The sequence below is a fragment of the Lithobates pipiens genome, unplaced genomic scaffold, assembly GCF_037356315.1.
Source record: "Lithobates pipiens isolate NorthernLeopardFrog02 unplaced genomic scaffold, aLitPip1_a1.2 Scaffold_13, whole genome shotgun sequence".
NCBI lineage: Eukaryota > Metazoa > Chordata > Amphibia > Anura > Ranidae > Lithobates > Lithobates pipiens.
In genome coordinates this window covers 375,514,774-375,534,211 of record NW_027507718.1, presented here as the reverse complement: position 1 = coordinate 375,534,211, position 19,438 = coordinate 375,514,774, and positions in this window count along the sequence as shown.

The following is a 19,438-nucleotide window of genomic DNA, read 5'->3' as shown; positions in this document are numbered from 1 at the left end:
GAAAGGAAGCCCTCTGTACTGTCCCATGGAGCCCCACATAAGCGCTAGGGGCTCAATCATTCTCTTTGCTACTAAGAGATTAACCATTTGTGTACTTTGCAGAAGACCGAAACCAATACAACTCTAATGGAATCACTGTTAGTAAACAAGTACATTTCTTAGCAGGAAAAACATGTAATCACCTTTGTAGATGATTACATCTCATTGTAGACCTAAAGCCTGACTCATAGTGGTGGATTTACTTGTAAATTACTTTGTAAATTAATGAATTATTGTGAAGCTGTGTTAACTTCAGGTATGTACAAGCAAAAATTCTGTTTTCAAATTTGGGCATTTAAAGAATACACAGCTTCATGTTATTTAATGAGCTAAGCAAATGTTCCGTTTAAAAAATGAACATTCAGTAAGGTAATAAATGAACCGCATAGACTAGGATTGTAAGAAGAAATAGTACACCATTGTGTAGCACTGCAAAACAGAAAGAAGGGTTTATGTGCCTTTTAAGCAACTATGACTACCAACATATAAATATAAATTACAAATCTTACTTAGAAGCTTTAATCACTTAAGGACTGGAAGGATTTGCCCCCTTAATGACCAGGCCATTTTTTGCTATACAGCACTGCGTCACTTTAATTGACAATTGCGCGGTCGTGCGATGCTGTACCCTAACAAAATTGATGTCCTTTTTTCCCACAAATAGAGATTTCTTTTGGTGGGTGGTATTTGATAACCACTGCGATTTTTTTTGCACTATAAAGAAAAAAAGAGTGACAATTTTGAAAAAAAAGTGTTTTTTACTTTTTGCTATAATAAATATCCCAACATTTTTCAAAAAGAACAAATGTCTTCTTCAGTTTAGGCCGATGTGTATTCTTCTACATATTTTTGCTAAAAAAATCACAACAAGCGTTTATTGATTAGTTTGTGCAAAAGTTATAGCGTCTACAAAATAGAGGATAGATTTATGGCATTTTTCTTCTTCTTTTTTTTTTTACTAGTAATGGTGGTGATCAGTGATTTTTAGTGGGACTGAGACTTTGCAGCAGACAAATCAGACGCTTTTGACACTTTTTTGGGACCATTGACATTTATACAGCAATCAGAGCTAAAATAAGTCATTGATTACTGTATAAATGTCATTTGCAGGGAAGGGGATAACATAAGGGGGCAATCAAGGTGCTAAATGTGTGCCCTAGGGAGTGTTTCTAACTGTGGGGGGATGGGACTGCCTGGAGGAGTAGACCGATCACTGTTCATAATCAGTATGGAGATCTGTTTGTGTACATTGACAGATTTCCGTACTGTCTCTCTCAGGAGTGATTGCGGGTGCCCTGCGGACATTGCGGCTGCCGGGCACGGGCATCGGCTCCATCGTCGTGCCATGGGCGCACCCAGCCCTAGTAGTCTTAAAGCTGCCATTGTTTACCCAGGGGAGTCAACCTGCCACAGTATAGCTGCGGCGGCTGGTCCATAACTGGTTAAATAAAAAAACACAGTATACAGATTATTTACATTAATCTATGTTAAAGCTAAAACAATGTAGAAATACTATACATTCCTTATACATTTAAGACAATGATAAAATCATACAGTACATGGAATTCATCTATTTAGTTTAAGTTTGTCAGAAGAGAAATGAGCTTCATCTGTAGAGTATGAATGAGATTCATCTGTATTGACTGTAGAAAGATGAATAGAGGGGTGGCAGATAACAGTTATAGAATACAGGATGTTGGAGGAATTAACATTCCAGTCCAGACAAATATGTGTGATCTGGCCACAAAGTGTAACTGAAGACAGGTTACTATGTAGGTGAGTAAGGAGGTAATGTTTACAATTTAGGAAAAGGATAAAAAATCTTGAAGAATATCCCTTTCTCAGTTGTTATAGACATTTGTATCTTAAAAAAAATAATAATAAAATACTAAACTGAGGTATTTTTTAGACTGGAAAGTGGTGATTTTGTATAGGACTAGAAGACTGAGGTGAGTATACATATTTCAGAAGTGGAATTTATTTTATATATGTAAATATGCTAGAAAAATAATTGCTTTTGATCTATTGTTTCATTGCAATCTTTAAAACAATACCAAGCATTGCTGCATTATTTAAAAAAAAATCTTAAAGGTTATATTCATTTTCTTAAAGTGCCGTTATGCCAATATTAAAATACTAGACATTCAAAAAAGAAAAAAAAATCCCAGTGGCAGTTAACTCTGAAATTTGCTTTATATATTATACTAATCCATATGTCAAGTCAGCTAGAACTTGGCCAGCATCCATTAATACAAGAATTTAGGTGCATACATTTATGTGTAAATACTCATTTATAACATGCATCAGAAAAATAGCTGGACACCCACTCTGCACTGGTAAACTATAAATTATATACACCATAGTGAAAATTAATCTTAATATTTTGCATTTAAAGGGGTCCCTCAGAAAAAGTATGGTCATCATTTACAAGCTGTACGTGCCTTTTGTATTGTTGGACATTTTGATATTTCTATTTATGTTAGATTTTGTGTATTAAAAGATAGGCACTTTAAAGGCATAGTAGAAATTTATCATAGGAAAAAAGAAAATAACTGCGCTAAGGTTAAGAATGTGAATATGTAAATGTATAAATATATAAAGAAATTCCTGTGAGGATATTCAGCTGCGGCTTCGCTATGTCACATGCATGCAAATAAGAAAACGAAAAATCATAAGCCGCGCTAAATGGATACCAAAGCAAATACAACCAACTATTTGTGCAATAATATAAAAATAAATATTGAAATAGATATTAGTAAATGCAACCAACTGCTAGTGCAAAATATGCAAGTAAATATTGAAATAGATATTATATAGGGTATGGCAACCCTATATGTGTAAATACATATACGTGATACAAAACATATAAGTATTGAAATTTCTGATCCCAAAAACCCACAAATGCTGATGGGCACGTATAATAAGAATCAGTGACATACACCTATGATAAAAATAAACATATAAAGTATAAACACCCAGTGTATGAACAATGAGTCCGTATAAAGAACAAGAAGGGGTTAACGTGAGACCAAAAAAAGTCCTCTGGGTAAAAACCACACTAATCCTGGAAATCCAAATATGGGAGCAGTTATGTTCAATCCACCACCAACACACGATAAGATTTACTGCTTACCAGATATGAATGACCCCCCACTACAGAGGGTCACACGGGGCTTTATAGGGATGGACGTCACTTCCAACCACAAGGTAAAAGGGGTTCCTCGATGTCTTCCTGGCTTCGCTCTTTTAGGAACTCTTGGGAAGAAAACTCACTCCCGGACACTCAACTCAGTAGTCCAAACAGACTCAGAGCCAGGGGCATCAAAACCATAGGAAAAAGATAAAGCTCAAAATAGTGTAAAACCCTTTTTATTTTAAGATAAAAATATAAAAATACACTTACAAGTGTGTAAAAGAAAAAAGCGCCTTAAGTCCGTGGCGCCGGCCGGACACACACGGACAAACTCGTTCTCCTGGAACCCGTCACAAAACCGAGGTGAATGTAGCGCACCGCTCAGCCCGGGCTGAGCGGTGCGCTACATTCACCTCGGTTTTGTGACGGGTTCCAGGAGAACGAGTTTGTCCGTGTGTGTCCGGCCGGCGCCACGGACTTAAGGCGCTTTTTTCTTTTACACACTTGTAAGTGTATTTTTATATTTTTATCTTAAAATAAAAAGGGTTTTACACTATTTTGAGCTTTATCTTTTTCCTATGGTTTTGATGCCCCTGGCTCTGAGTCTGTTTGGACTACTGAGTTGAGTGTCCGGGAGTGAGTTTTCTTCCCAAGAGTTCCTAAAAGAGCGAAGCCAGGAAGACATCGAGGAACCCCTTTTACCTTGTGGTTGGAAGTGACGTCCATCCCTATAAAGCCCCGTGTGACCCTCTGTAGTGGGGGGTCATTCATATCTGGTAAGCAGTAAATCTTATCGTGTGTTGGTGGTGGATTGAACATAACTGCTCCCATATTTGGATTTCCAGGATTAGTGTGGTTTTTACCCAGAGGACTTTTTTTGGTCTCACGTTAACCCCTTCTTGTTCTTTATACGGACTCATTGTTCATACACTGGGTGTTTATACTTTATATGTTTATTTTTATCATAGGTGTATGTCACTGATTCTTATTATACGTGCCCATCAGCATTTGTGGGTTTTTGGGATCAGAAATTTCAATACTTATATGTTTTGTATCACGTATATGTATTTACACATATAGGGTTGCCATACCCTATATAATATCTATTTCAATATTTACTTGCATATTTTGCACTAGCAGTTGGTTGCATTTACTAATATCTATTTCAATATTTATTTTTATATTATTGCACAAATAGTTGGTTGTATTTGCTTTGGTATCCATTTAGCGCGGCTTATGATTTTTCGTAGAAATTTATCATAACTGCATAAGGGTTTGATCCAGTTGAATCAATCAGACTAGACCTTGAGAACCCTTTCTAGCTATACTGATATCAACCACTCATAACATGACTTTTCATATTTTGCAGTGATTTTGTCTTTGGTTTAAATAGTACCTATAGCCATACTTTATTTAGAGTTCCATGGAGTATTGAACAATTAAAACATATGTCAGACTTCAATGTCCCCATTGGAAGATTTCCTAAATATTTCTGTTAAAAAAGCTATAAGATTTTTGGTTTTCCCAACATTTTATGTGGCAGTGTAAGTGAAAAGAGTTGTATTCCCTCAATTGGGCGCAGACAGCAAAACAAAAACCTAACAGGGTTTTAACCCTTACTGACTCTATCCATAATAACAACAAAAACAGAAATAAAAAAATTGGTTTAAAAAAACCTTGGCTGATAAAAAACAAATATTGTAGAATACCTTATTTTACTGCTTGCTCCCTGTCCCCTTATTAGATGCAACCCTTCTTTGCAGCAAAGTTGGCTTTGTAAATTATGATGTCTATAATTTCTGCCCCCAGGGTTGTTCCACTGCCTTGCAGGGTCTCCCTGGAGCAACAAGGAGAAAGGAGGAAAAGCGCCTCCACGTGTAGAAAGTATAAAACACATTTATGTAGGTTTTAAAAAGCCTTGGCATTGTGCATGCTTTAAAGCATGTTGTGTATGCCAACCTGCTGGTGATGTCATCACTTTGATACAGTGCTCCAGAAAAGAGTGGCCTGCATTCTCCTCTCTCAGTGTGGCTGACTGGTAGCTTACTTGTTGATATTATGGCAACATCCAGCTGATGAGTACTCACTTGATGAGCTTGTTTTTATCCTGTACCATGGCCCCTTTTTTAAAACTCAAATAAACGTATTTTACACCTATCGGTGCTTTTCCCCCTTTCTCTATGTCTGTCCTTCCATAGTTGATAGTTCCAGAGTTGACTTCCTTTCTGTAACAAGCTTGCCCTAACTGGACTATAAACCTACTTGGACTTTATAAAGGACACTTTAGGCCATCGTCCTACCCTATGCACCTACTATAAATGTTCCTTTTTGTCCCCAGAGCCATCCTGATCTGTGTGCCCTTGGCCTCTACTACATCGTCACATGGCGATGACCGTTGCATCATCACACACACAAGCAGCACAGAAGCCCACCATTTAAAGCCACTCCCCTGTGGATGATGTACTTCAAATTTAAATTATGATTTGACATACACTTTGATCTTGGCAAGTGAGATTGATGCAGAGTTGATCAGTTGAAGTTAAACAGCCAATAAAGCCAATCTAGTTACACAATATATGACATTATTTTCAACCAGAGGGTTGAATGAAAAAAAAAAAATTGATTCCCTCATCCACTTATTCGAGGTGGATGTACAGAAGTCAATGAGTAGATTGACTTCTGTACAACCAAAGTGCCCATTAGGGATGAGCCAAACACCCCCCGGTTCAGTTCGTGCCAGAACCTGCGAACAGACCTAAAATTTGCGTGAAATTTAGAACCCTATTAAAGGCTATGGGACTTGAATGTTCAAAATCAAAAGTGCTAATTTTAAAGGCTAATATGCAAGTTATTGTCCCTAGATGTGTGCGTCATATGCCATTATTTAAACCCACCTTTGTAGGAGGTAATGGGCAGCACTTAATCCAGACGGGACACCCCATATCACCTCCTCTTTGGTAAGCAACATTGATATGGTATTTTTTGAACCAGGCTTGTCTGGTATTTAGTACAGCTTTCATTTGCTGTATTGTAATGAAGGTATTTTCAACCTGATCAAGGGATCCACACGGACAGGGGACCTCCTGGGGGCCATATTTTGGGCTTGGATCTATTATGGTGTGGGGTCTATTTCAACCCATATTACTTTAGGGGTAAGTACAGTGGTTACCCTCATTTTATTCTACAGTGCATGTTGGTAGGTTTTCTTTACCAAGTAAGGTGGGGTGTGTTTGTCTGGATCTGTTTTTTTTTTTTTCAGACCGCTCAATCCTTTTTGGTGTGGTTTTATATATGGCTACCTCTATCTCGATACTCTCTATGTGTTTTCTAAACTTTGTGTTTGTTGGGGGGCTTACTGGGCTGTTCAAAGACTGTTACTATTCACCTATATTCAGTTTTTCACTGTTTCTTACCAACAGAGACAGTGGATATGTATTTTGCAGTACCCATACTTGTACTTCTTGCAGAGGGATGTGCTAATATCCATGGTCGTCGTTAGGGACCTGACATTGTGGTCTGGCTGCATCTGCACTGAATAATATTTGTATCTCTCATTGAGGAGCGGCTCAATCACGGTATGTAGTACCTACATGTATATGGGGGATTGTTGAACCTGTTTGGGGCATGCAGGGCATGACATGTTATTATTATTACATTGTATTTCTTCTTACTCTACACCCCTGATGAAAGTTTTCAAGAAAAACTGGAAACGCGTCGGGTTTTGGGATATCCAATCCCTATGAGAGCATAAGTGTTGTTATATGGTTTTATTGTTTTTTGTCTGGTATTGTATTGCATATTGTTACTGTTCAGATGCTAGTCTTCTGTCCCTGTTTTTATCATTTTTGTATCAATAAATATTAAATTTTATAGTTTCCTTTCATGTGTTTGTGGTCTGTCAAAGTCCCACTTAGAGGGTTCTTTTTTGATCTAGCTGAGGAGGACGTGGCCACCCGTCACCTGACACAGCCCCCCTCTGACGCAAGGGGAAACTTGGGCTTCCCCAGTGATGTGCGGTTGACCCCGCCCCCCTCTGATGTAACGCAGGTTTCCTGTGCAGGGACAGTTCTAAGCACGGGAAACATGAGCCCTTTTACAGGCATACTATACACACCCCCCAGGTACGAAATTTAAAGGAATATTACACTTTTATTGTTTCACTTTAAGCATTATTAAAATCACTGCTCCCGAAAAAACAGCCGTTTTTAAAACTTTTTTTGCATTGATACATGTCCCCTGGGGTAGGACCCAGGTTCCCAAACACTTTTTATGATAATAACTTGCATATTAGCCTTTAAAATTAGTACTTTAGATTTTTCCCATAGACTTTTACAGGGTGTTCCGCGGCTTTTCGAATTTGCCACGAACAGCCCCAATTGTTTGCCGTTCGGGCGAACAGGCAATGTGTGAGTCGAACATGAGTTTGACTGGAAGCTCATCCCTAGTGCCCATACAGAGATCGAAATTCAGCCAGTTTTGATCCATGTATGGCAAGCTTTATTCTAATGATTTGAAGGTTGAAGATTCAGCAATGGCAGCCTACATATTTTCTAAGTATATGTTTCCTTCATTAATTGCTGATGGTTATCTTGATGCACCCAAGCTCTCGTTATCATCAATCATCCAGAGACACTGCCCGCATGCTTTTCTGTGGTACTACCTACAAACAAGAAAAGTCTGAAAACCCTTTAATATATTTTCTATTTTTTTTCACTGCTGACCACTCTGGCTCCCCTGTCTGGTCCATTGGTCAATGCCAATTATGATGCTTTGCAGTGGTGCTAATTGGAGCAGGCATGCTACATATGAAAGTTAAAGAAATTCAGACTTTGGCTCCTTTCACACGGATGATCCGTTCAGGTCTGCCTGTCAGTTTTTCAGGTGGACCTGAACGGATGCTCCATAGAGCTATATGGAGCGTCGGATGTCAGCGGTGACATGTCCACTAACATCCGAGCCGCTCCAATCCGAAAAAGTGTGACGGAGGAGGAAAAAGCTATTTTTCCATCTGTCATCGGATCAGGTGACAATGGACACCGCGGTCCATCGTCACCCAATCTCCCATAGGGGAGAGCGGCGCTGTGACAGGTCCATCCCTGTGCAGTGTGCAGAGATGGACCTATCCTATGCCTGCTCAGCGGAGATCACTCCAGTGATCCTCGCTGTGGAAGCGGATATCCAAAAGGAGCCTTCCACTGCACTTGGAAGTCTGTAGATACATATAATGTTTTTTTAGACTGGGACAATTAAGGGCTGGATTTATAAATATTGTAAATTATTATCACTCATATATAGATCAATTTGGCCCATTTGTCAAAGTCCATGATGGTGCTTTGCTTAATTCCTAGATGGAACAGAAATTCCACATATGAAAGTCAAAAGAAAGCCAAGATTCCACTGTACATGACAGTGTGTCAATATGATGGTTGATTAGACTGAGTCAAGTGAGGACTGGATTTAGGAATGTAAATTCTGATTACTAGCTTTGAAATGCATTACCTCTCCTTTTACCTGTGAATAGTTGTATTTCTTGTTCTTGTGACGTCACATCCAGTCCGGCGCCATCTTGTGGTTCATGCTGGTCATGGCTGTGATCAGCTGCTACAGGCTTCCTGTTTTTTGTCTTGTAGTACTTCCTGGATGAATACAAGCACACTATCCATGACCTAGGCTGCAGAGGAGGATCAGGACGCTTTCTAGACGATTTCTAGAGCTCCTAGGACTGGCGATCTTATCACATGCTGACCTCATTCTACCTTAATTGTGAGTTACTACTTGTTTTTAATAAAAATTCTTGGAAACATTGCACTCAGTCTGGTGCCCCTCTGTTCCCCTTTCTATGCAGAGTTTACTCCTTCACTATAAGGGTGTGGGCCTCCAGGTGCTGAACACACAAGAACATTTTTTTTGATGGACTTTTTGTTTTTAATATATGTTTTAAAACATGGGTGTATGTGTGTACATTCTCACACATATCTTTTCATGTGAACACTTTCCAATTGCTATATAACCTTTATGCTATCACCCTAATCTAGCGCCGCTGCTAATATCGTTTCTAACCTTTAAAGCTATTCTGTGGGATGCCTTCACAGATACACTGCCTATCATACCTAACTAATTACTGTAAAGAAAAATAAAACAATCCTCCCCAAATTCCCTTTTTGCTTAAATCCATGGCCATGTGACATTCTGGCCCCAAGTCATCTCCCTTCTGTGTGCAGGAACTGGAGTCTTTCCTTGGTTGCCCACACTACTGCTAGCATGATGTGAACTCTTCCTAATAGCTGGTCAGTTGTGGGGCTCTCCCAGTGTCCAGAAGAGGATGAGGCAGCAAAAGGGGCAAGGGCACCTCTGCAGCACTCAATTACTGTTATATGTGGAGGTTGTGAATGGAATGAAGAAACAATCAGGCTTCTTACTGTTAAGGGCAACCACCCATCTTACCCCAGGCAGATCCTCCCCTGTTCCCAAGCATATAGTTCTTTTGTGGCATAATGACGTTGAATTAAGGAAGAGACATGCTGTGGTGGTTAGTTTCTTTCTTTTTACTGGATTAAAACATTTATATGGAGTTGTTTCTTAAAAATGGGCTCAACAAGGCTTGCTTGCTGTAGTGTTACAGGTACTTCATGCATTTGTAAGAGCGATTCATCACACTACACCAAGGCATTGCAATTCCTGTTCTCAGCAACTGAGTGATTAGCTGGGTGGACTTCTTCAGATGGCTTTTCACTCTCTACAGGTATCAATCCAGGACAGAGAGTCCAGAATATTTCTAGAATGACTGGGTAGAACCTGCTCTGTACATAAAGGAAACTCTTTCTGTTCAGGCCCCTTATAACACCATTTCTTGGCACCCAGACATGATACTGACAAGGGATATGGAGGCAGGCTAAGGTAAGTATATAGCTCCTCCAGGAGGTAGGTCAAGGCTACCCATAGATGAGTCAGTTTTTTTCATTCAACCAGTGGTTTGAACAACAAACAAACAAAAAAAAAACTGATTGCCCCATTCACACATTTGAGGTGGATAGGGGAATCCTTCCTGCCTATGTCTTTCTATTTTGACCATGGAGAATGAGCAGAAATTTTCCATCAGAGTGGTTGAACAGAAGTTAATTGGTAGATCCACTTCTGTTGAACTACAGTGGCCATACAAGGATCAAATGTCAGCTGGTCCCTGTATGGTCACCTTAAAAAAAACAAAAAACAAAAAACAAGTCTGAATATATAACAGGGAGGTATGAGGGAGATTAATTTTTTTGCCTGAAGATGAGCTATAAGGAGAACAACACCCCTCTATTATCTGACAAGAGTATTCTTTTTCTGATATCATAAACTAAATAAAACATTTTTTTTTTAAATTCTTGTTTGAGTATAGGCAAATAGAAGAAGATATCAGTGATTGATTCACAGGAAATTCTCTGTGCTCCAACATATACAGTTGTGTATACATTTGTAAATGGTGGCATTGCTATACGTTGGGCAATTAATTACTGTAAGTAATAACTTTTTATTATATATCATTTAACAAAAAAATTGAGGAATTTACTGAAAGTGCATGACAGGTAGATGTTAGCAGATTTAGTAAATGTATTCTAACAGGCAAGTGTTGGCACTGTTCCGGTGCTGACATGCCCCCTTCCAGTAAATCTGGATCTTTGTGTATATAATTTTTTTTTCAGCCCCCCCCCTTGTCTCCATGATGTACAAAAACGTGTAATAATAATATTTTTGTCTATTTACATTCAGGAATACTTTCATCATGCTATAGATTCTCCCAGCTTTGTAGTCATTATCCCATGAGTTGGAAAGCCAGATGGTAAATGAGAAACATATCTATCATTATGGTTTTTACAGTTTTAAATCCGTTCAGTATCATATTACAGGTACATACACCTTTCCCAGTGACCTTAGAAGAAGCTGGTTTATGTGGCTATGTGCTCTGGTTTGTGTCATCATCTAAAGGAATCATACAACAGCAGCAACTTTGTAATTTTTGGTTGAATCAAAACATCATGACGTTTTCAACACTTTTTGTATTTTACAAAAAAAGTATGAATCTTAACATCTAAAAAATACCATGGTAGATAGATAATAAAATGATCTGTTTTGTAAACACTATTTAAGTTATTCACTTACTGTACTTACTGAAAAGGGATAAATGGATAATGAAATCATTAGCTTTGTAAATGTTATTTATGACTTATATTGTTCACATATTCTTAAACTGAGTTTTGAGATATCGATTAAATCCCTAAGGGAAATATTCAAACAGTTCCATGCTGGCAACACCATGTTCCATATGGCACAGTTGATACTAAAAGTACAGTATATGTGAAGCCCAAAACTTTCTTTCCTAGTTTTGGACAGAGTGGAAAGGATTTGAACTCCTGTCCATTTTTTACTGCTATCCAAGGTTTCTTCTCATCACAATGGTTTCAATAGTCAGGAAATAAGGGAAAATTTGCTACAAGAATAAAAATAAAGATCTAACAGAAGTTGCTGAAGCTTTCTACTCTGCTAAGGAAAAACATTTTAGCTCTGTCAGTGTTGCTTTTGGAAAATTCCTGTAACAGAATGTCCCACACTCTGCTTGAGTGCTTCCGTCATATACAGTCTGAATATAGATATTAGATATTATAGCCGCATATTACAACCAAGAACTAGGCAGGACTCGTTTGGCTACAAAGCTGGAACTTGAACAGTTTATTTGAACAGAGGCACACAGAGATATACACTCAGGGAACATTGTGCCTTTGTTGCATAATGACACATAGACTACATTCAGTAACAGACACACAGGTGTATTCAAACTTCTCATCAGTAGACTGTCCTATCAGAAGGGAGAGCTGTTGAAGGAATTCCCCCTCCCTCCTCATATCTAATCCACATACACATATACTGTACATCCCATAATACTTTTCTCCCAAGGCAGACAGACACAATAGAACAATGGGATACAAGCACTAAACAAACACATAGCAATGCCCACCTAAAACCATATAGCTGATGAAAGGGGGACTTTATCTTCATATATTTTTGAGATCAGACTGGGGTTCTCTATCACCCTGTGCCCCGAATAGACACAGGGTAGCTTACACATAGGAGGGACCAGGGGAGCTGGACAAGGAGTTTCCAGTACTCTCCAAGAGAAGCTGGGTTCCACAAGCCCCCTACCCAAAGTGACTCCTGTCACAGTTCCTTTTTGTGTTTAGTTCCACCAATATTTATTTTGTTGCTATTGCTTGTATTGTATTGTATTCTGGTGTATACTGACTTTTAGGGATAGCTTGGTGCCACTACAACTTGTTTATCCTGTATTTGATATCTCTCTTTGTTGTCCTCTCCTGTTTAAGGATAATTTCTCCTGCTTTCCTTATGTTTCCTTTGTTAGTTTCAATTCTTTGCAGAAACAGGGCTTAGGAAAGTCATTGCACTTATCTAATATAAAATGCATTGAGATCAATTTCTGTGTCGTATTGAACAGTTAAGCTGACTGTGGATTCTGCAAAGTCACCAAGTGGCCATACTACTACCAAAGACTGCATCTAAGGGTGTATGTCTTTGCAGATATTAGCTGACAGTCATCACTCTCTGCTCAGAGTGGAGGTGGTAACTGAACGATCAGTGGTGCTTGATTGCTGAGTTCTCAGTGTAGAGGGGGCGGGGACAGATGCAGCATGGGAGCGATGCTGCATCCACCTAGGTGAGTATATACTGTATATGTATTTTTTTTTTTGAGGGAACCCATACTTCTCTTTTAAACTCTGGTTTTGTGGCCACATTGATCAGAAGTAACAATGCTTTTTGAGCATTTTTTTTGGTAGTTGACCACTTTATCTCTCATCTTGCAGCCCATGGGTAGCCACAAAGCCACCTCTTAAAACTCTTCCCCCAATCCCTCACTGCTATGCTTGCTCAGAAAGATCAAGATCCTATACATTAACCACTTGGTGACCTCAATATGCATATATATGCTGTGGTTTGCATGTGGTTTACCAGGATTATGGCGGAAGATATCAGCCATAACCCTGTTATTGTTTTTTACAGCTGGCAGCTGGCTTTCTCATGAAAGCATTCAGAGCGGCTCATGAGCAGCTGGAACACTTTCAGATGCATGTCCCCCCTCCCGCTGTTTACCAGTGTTTCTCAGACTTAACGTTGCCAGTTCGCCTGAGAAACGATTCGATGGTGCCGCCGGCTGGCCACACAGATGATAAAAGAGAAGATCCGTCTAATCCGTTTAATCACGTCTATGGGCTTGGAGGACCAGAGCGAGACCATGACGTTACTTTCTGTCCAGGCTGTTTGTTTGTTTTCTTGCGAATGTTAGAGTAAGCCCTTGTACACACGGTCGGAGATTCCGACAGAATGTGTCCTATCGGACCATTTTGTCGGATAATCCGACTGTGTGTGGTCTCCATCAGACTGTTTCCGTCGGAGTATCCAACGGTCCAAGTTTTCCAACTTGTCCATAAAAGTTTCCGACAAAATGCTCTGATCGGACATACTCCGATCATGTGTAGCCTACGCCGACGGACAAAGTGCCACGCATGCTCAGATCAAATTCCTAGACTAAAGCTATTGGCTACTAGCCTGAACGTAGTCCCGTCATAACAAAATAACGTCATCACGTTATGTACAATCGGATTTTCCGACCGTGTGTATGCAACAGTTTCGGACAAAATCCGTCAGACAAAATCCGTCGGACACAATCCAATGGATTTGGTTGTCAGAATGTCTGACCGTGTGTACAAGGGCTAAGAGAAATACTTCTTGTGCTAGACCTCCTTTGTAACTGTAAACAGATAACCTGTAAGGGCGTTTAAAGTGTTGCTTATGGAGTTTTTTAACCACTTCCCCGCCTATAACAGATTGACAACTGGGAAGTGGTTCAGTTATCCTGAGCGGGTGTCATATGACGTCCTGCAGAAAAACATGCTAGCGCGCCTGCGTGCGCGCGGGGGGGGGGGGCAGCACAGCGATCGCAAGTGCAGCATGTCAGTCTGACACACCGCATCTCTGATCGTGATAAGAAGCCTCTGACAGAGGCTTCTTACCACGTGATCAGCTGTGACCAATCACAGCTGATAATTGCATGAACCAGGAAGTGCTGGTAAATGGCATTCCTCGGTTCACGCTGACAGGGAGAGCAGACCGTCAGCTCTCCCTGTCAGAGGGGGGGGGGGGGGTCTGTGCTGATAATCAGCACAGTGATTATCAGCACAGCCCCCATCAAATGTACCAATAAGCTGCCAATCGGTGCCCAGTAATTGCCCCATCATAACCCCTGCCAGTGCTCAATAAAGTACCAATCAGTGCCCACCACAGTGCAAATCAGTGCCCACCACAGTGCCAATCAGTGGCCATCACAGTGCCAATCAGTGCCCAGCATTAACACCTGTCAGAACCTGTCCAATCAGTGCTACCCATCAGTGCTATCTATTAGTGTCCATCAATGCATATCAGTGCCAATCAGTGCCGCCTATCAGTGCCAATCAGTGTCGCCAGTCAGTGCCCATCAGTGCTGCCTGTCAGTGCCCACCAATTCTGCCTGTCGGTGCCCATCAATGCCACCTATCAGTGCCCAACAATGCTGCATATCAGTGCCACCTATCGGTGCCCATCAGTGCTGCATATCAGTGCCCATCAATTCTACATATCAGTGCCTCCTCATCAGTGCCTATCAGTGCCACCTTATCAGTGCCAACTCATCAGAGCCCATCGATGCCGCCTCATCAGTGCCCATCAGTATCGACTCATCAGTGCCCATCAGTGAAGGAGAAAACAAAATTTTATAACAGAAACAAAGAAAAAAATTTTTTTTTCAAAAATGTCGGTCTTTTTTAGTTTGTTTAGCAAAAGATAAAAACTGCAGAGGTGATCAAATACCACCAAAAGAAAGCTTTATTTGTGGGAACAAAATGATAAAAAGTTAGTTGACCGCGCAATTGTCATTCAAAGTGCGACAGCGCTGAAAGCTCAAAATTGTCCTGGGCAGGAGGGGGTGAAAGTGCCTAGTATTGGAGTGGTTAAGTACTGTAGTTTTTCGCCATTCGACAAGAGTGCACATTTTTAAAGTGGGGTAAAAAATGTGTTTTGATTTTTTAAAAATCAATTCAAGTATATTTTTTCCCCAAAAAATGCGTTTGCAAAACCGCTGCATAAATGACATAAACAATTGCAACAATCACTATTTTATTCCCTAGGGTGCATCATTTTGGGGGTTACAAGTACTTTTCTAGCAAAAAATACTGATTTAACCACTTTCCGCCCTCCCACCGTCAAATGACGGAGGAGCGCTGTGGCTCTCGATCTGGGACGATGTCATGACATCATCCCAGATCAGTCGCTCTTGCTGGTGCTAGGACACGGCGTGAGCCCGATCTCTGTAAAGAGCTGTGGCTCTTTAACCATGTGATCAGCTTTGTTCAATCACAGCCGGTCAAATGTAAACACGGAAATACCTGCAATTGGCTCTCCTCGCCTCACACTGACAGAGTGTCTGGCGAGGAGAGCCGATCAGCAGCATCTCTCACAGGGGACATCCAGACATATAATCAGGGCACTGATCATCAGTGCCCTTATTACAATGCAGTGCCATAGTGCCAGCAATCAGTGCCCACCAGTGCCAGCAATCAGTGCCAACAAGTGCCACCAATCAGTGCCCATTAGTGATGCCAGTCAGTGCTGGCTATCACTGCCGCATATCAGTGCTGCCCATCAATGCCCATCATTGCTGCCCATCAATGCCCATCAGTGCCACCCATCAGTGCCCCTATCCATGCCGCCTATCAGTGCCCACCAGTGCCACCTATTAGTGCCCATTAGTGGCACCTATCAGTGCCCACCAATGCCACCCATCAGTGCTGCCTATCAGTGCTCATTAGTGCCACATATCAGTGCTCATAAGTGTGGCATATTAGTGCCTCCTTATCCGTGCCACCTAAACAGTGCCCATAAGTGATGCCTCATCGGTGCCCATAAGTGCCACCTCATCAGTGCCCACCAGTGCAGCTTATCAGTGCCAATCACTTCCGCATATCAGTGCTGCCCATCAATGCCCATCATTACTGCCCATCAATGCCCATCAGTGACACCCATCAGTGCGCCCTATCTGTGCCACCTATCAGTGCCCACCAGTGCCACCTATCAGTGCCCATCAGTGGCACCTATCAGTGCCCAGCAGTGCCACTTATCAGTGCCACCTATCAGTGCTCATCAGTGCCACATATCAGTGTTCATAAATGTGGCATATTAGTGCCTCCTTATCCGTGCCACCTAAACAGTGCCCATAAGTGACGCCTCATCGGTGCCCATAAGTGTCACCCCTCATCAGTGCCCATCAGTGCAGCTTATCAGTGCCCATCAGTGCCGCCTCATCTGCACACATCAGTGAAGGAGAAAAATGAAAACTAAGAAAACTTCTTTTTTTCAACATTTTTGGCCTTTCTTTTTGTAAAAAATAAAAAACCCAGCAGTGATTAAATACTACCAAATGAAAGCTATATTTGTGTGAAGAAAATGATAAAAATTTCACATGGTTACAGTGTAGCATGACTGCACAATTGTCATTCAAAATGTGACAGCGCTAAAAGCTGAAAATTGGCCTGAGCAGGAATGGGTGAAAGTGCCCCGTAGGCAAGTGGTTAAACCTGTAAACAAAAAGTGCCAGAAAAAGCCTGGTCTTCAAGTGGTTAATGGAGAGGCTATCTGTCATTGTGATGCTTAACACACAGCCTCTCTATAGGAATGAATAGGATTTTCTCTGTACATACGCAAAAGCGAGTAACCAACCAAAAAAATTGCAGTGGCTGGACAAGTAGCCTGGACAAGTAAGTATAAAACTTTGGCGGTTGAGTGGGTAGACTTGTAACTGTAAGAATGACTCTTTCAAATGTATTATTTAATGCAGGTTGTAGGCCTATTCACTACAGCCATCATATTTCCAGTTTTGAATATTTTTTTTAATTAGTAGATGTTAAAACTTACTCCTATAAAGCACAGACATTAATTCACTAAAGGAGTAGAGTGACCCTGACTGGAGAGTGCAAAATACGGTGCAGCCCTGCATAGAAACCAATCAGCTTCCAGTGTTTTTGGCTTAAAGCTTAAAGGGTAACTCCACTTTTGTGGGGGAAAAATTAGCAAATAAAGAAAAAATAATATAGCATATACAATTGTGACACAAGTCATAGTGTTATTGAATGTTATTAAAAACTACATTTCCTTTTCAATCTGCAGCCACTGTCAATGCAGTGCAATATGGCTACCTGGAGGTGTTCTGTACACAGATTGTGCACTGACCACTCCCCAGAAACATAATTTCCTGCTTGTGTGATTTTCCCAGAAGTCTGCCTAAGATACAAACAGGTGAGATTTCAGGCATCCCCTGCAACAAAAATGTCATTTTTGGTGAGATACTCCCTGTAGAAACCCATCTAAAGTGATGCAGGCCCAGCAGATTTCCTTATTAGTGCCCTGCAGGTGTACATCTGATAGATAATTATGAAACCACTCCCATTAGACTCACTTATCACAGGGACACAGAGGAACATGCAGGGATTTTTTCAAAATAACAAAAGGTAGGAATCTGTAAAAAAAGGTTTGGTATAATCCCTTCAATGTACTCAGATCACGCAGAGGGAGTGTTTTTTTTTCTCAACAAAAGTGGAGTTATGCTTTAATTTAACAAGGTGAAGTTAAAACCTGATTGGCTACCATGCACATCTGCTCCAAATTTTGCACTCTCCAGTTTAATAAATCAACCCCTATGTTAATTGAATACCATATCAGTTGTAGGGGAATTAAAACAGGAATATTTTGCCGTGCACTTGATTGGGTGACTGGATTGAAGGCAGCATCACATTTTTCACTTTGCTAAGTGAACATTCATCACTCCTTTAGTAAATCAACCCATTGGGTGCGGTTGGATGAGGATGCCTTGGCTTACTCTTCTATGGATCATTAACCTTTGCTAACAGAAAAGTCAGAACACATGCATACAAATCAGAAAGTTTTATTATATTAGGTTTGGATGCTGAGAAAGTGCTGACATTCTTTAGGCTAACAATAGAAAAACTGCTAGCCTAATCAAAAAATCATTTAATGTTGTAACCAGATCCATGATATTTATGAAAAGATATCACATTATACAGGATATTAAATATCAACATTGTTTCATCTTTCAGTGAAAGGATTGGGAAGTAACTACGTATGTAAGTATTGATCATTCTAGGACAATTATGGGAATAACATAGTATAACACCGCCTACTCTTTGCCAATAAGACTTGTTTTTCTGACAATACTTATGTCTTTTCATTTTGCATGTAGCACTAACTCCCGAAGGAGCTGCTGGTTTGATTGGGCTTACCGTTACCTTCTTCTCCTCGATTTGTGTCTAGGGGTTCCCGTGGTAGATGGCCCAGTAACTTTACAGACTGACGACAGATCTGCATAAAGAGATTTTTATTTGAAAAAACATAGACAATGAACAGTCTCTTAAAATGGGATCAGAAGGTTAGGAAGGAAGTTCACGTACTCTTATGCCGCGTACACACGAGAGGACTTATGTCCGACAGACCTCCAAAGGAGTTCCGACTGAGTTCTGGCGGAGTTCTGGCGGACTTTTCGACCGAACGGACTTGGACACACACCATCACACCAAACTCCGACGGAGTCGAACGTAATGACGTACGACTGGATTCGAATAAGGAAGTTCATAGCCAGTAGCCAATAGCTGCCCTAGCGTCGGTTTTAGTCCGTCGGAGTAGCATACACACGAGCGGATTTTTCGAAGGGGACCGGGTCCGGCGGAGTTCCGTCGGGAAAATTTGAAGCATGTTCCATATTCTAAAGTCCGTCAGACTTTGGTGAATCAAAAGTCCGTTGCAGCCCACACACGATCGAATAGTCTGACGGACTCAGTCCGTCGGACTTTGGACGTTGAAAAGTCCGCTCGTGTGTACGCGGCTTTAGTGTCAAAGTCAATGATGAAGGACTTTCCTACTTTGACTAAATCCAGAGAATAGCCATTCACAACTGAATGTTCAGTCGAGTTGGATAGTCCCTCTCTCACAAGGCCTAGCAGCCAACAAGGTGCTTTACTCAGGAGCAAGTCTCTGCCACAGATGTTGTTGTAGAACATACAGGAATACGTCTCTGCCACAGACGGTGTTGTAGAACATTCAGGAAACTAAAACTTGTGGAAAACTTGTGTGATACCTGGATCTTTCAGCCAGCTTGGCGATGCCCTTGAGACT